Source organism: Dipodomys merriami, unplaced genomic scaffold, assembly GCF_024711535.1.
Source record: "Dipodomys merriami isolate MVZ:Mamm:240054 unplaced genomic scaffold, mDipMer1.0.p SCAF_3, whole genome shotgun sequence".
NCBI lineage: Eukaryota > Metazoa > Chordata > Mammalia > Rodentia > Heteromyidae > Dipodomys > Dipodomys merriami.
The window spans coordinates 13,287,034-13,288,402 of NW_027204492.1; positions in this window are offsets into that span (position 1 = coordinate 13,287,034).

Below are 1,369 nucleotides of genomic sequence, written 5' to 3' on the forward strand. Positions count from 1 at the left end.
CTGTGTGAGTGGGCTGCAAAGTAGCAGGTGAGCATCGGTGTAGGCAAGTGTAACATAATGCTCTGAGAAAAAAGAATCCCATTAACCACTCAAAATAACACACTGAGCAATCAAGCCTCCTTTGTACAAATCCTTGAGACTCTTGCACCTTACATGAAAGGGTCACTTCTGCTATTAGACCAAGTGACTATAACACAGAGGTCCCCTTTGAGAGTTGAGTATATGGAGGCACCGGAACAGAGCCAGGACTAGAATCCAGACTAGATTTCTTCATCCAATACAATAGGTACTTGTCAAGTGTTAGCCTGTAAGCACCAGTTCAAGGACCTTGGAAACAGTGGAATATCTTGGAGTTATACATTCAAATCTCAGCTCCATTTCAAACTAGGCACAAGTTGAACAAGTATCAAATTTGGAGGACATCAGTTGTCTCAACTGGAAGATAAGAATCCTAGCACACACTATGCAAGGCTGTTATGAGTACAGAAATCTTTTTTTTTTTTTTTGGTCAGTTGTGGGGCTTGAACTCTGGGCCTGGGCAATGTCCCTCAGCTCTTCAGCTCAAATCTAGCACTCTACCTCTTGAGCCACAGTGCCACTCCCATTTTTCTAAGTGGTTTATTGGAGATAAGAGTCTCATGGACTTTCCTGCTAGGGTTTGCTTTGAACCCTGATCTTCAGATATCAGCCTCCTGAGGAGCTAGGATTACAGACCTGAGCCACCGGCATCTGGAGAGGACACAAATCTTTTAAAAGAATTCAACTGAAGGATCCTAATAGACATTTCTCCAAGGAAGGTTTATCATTGGTAATAGGCACGTGTTTGACATCTTAATCAGGAGGAAATGCAATTCAAAACCACAATGAGATATCACTTCACATAGTTCAGATCAAAATTGAAATTGACAAATGATGGTGAGACTGTGGACGGAAAAGATGTCTTATGACATGTACACTGGTACAGCTATGATGGAAAACAATTTGACACATCCTGAGTAAGTTTAACAAAATAATTATATGACCTATAGTTCCACTGTTAAGCATATGCTCAAAAGAATTGGAGACAGGTATTAAAACAAAAGCTTCTAGCCAGGTGCCAGTGGCTCACACCTGTAATCCTGGCTACTTAGGAGGCTGAGGTCCGATGATTGCTGTTCAAAGCCAGCCCGGGCAGGAAAGTCCATGAGACTCTTATCTCCAATGAACCACAAGAAAACCGGAAGTGGCCCTGTGGCTCAAGTGGTAGAACACTAGCATTGAGCTGAAGAGCTCAGAGACAGCGCCCAGGCCCAAAATTCAAGACCCATGGCAGCAAAAAAAAAAAAAAAAAAAAGCTTCCCTAGGAATGTTTAAAACAGTACTATTGATA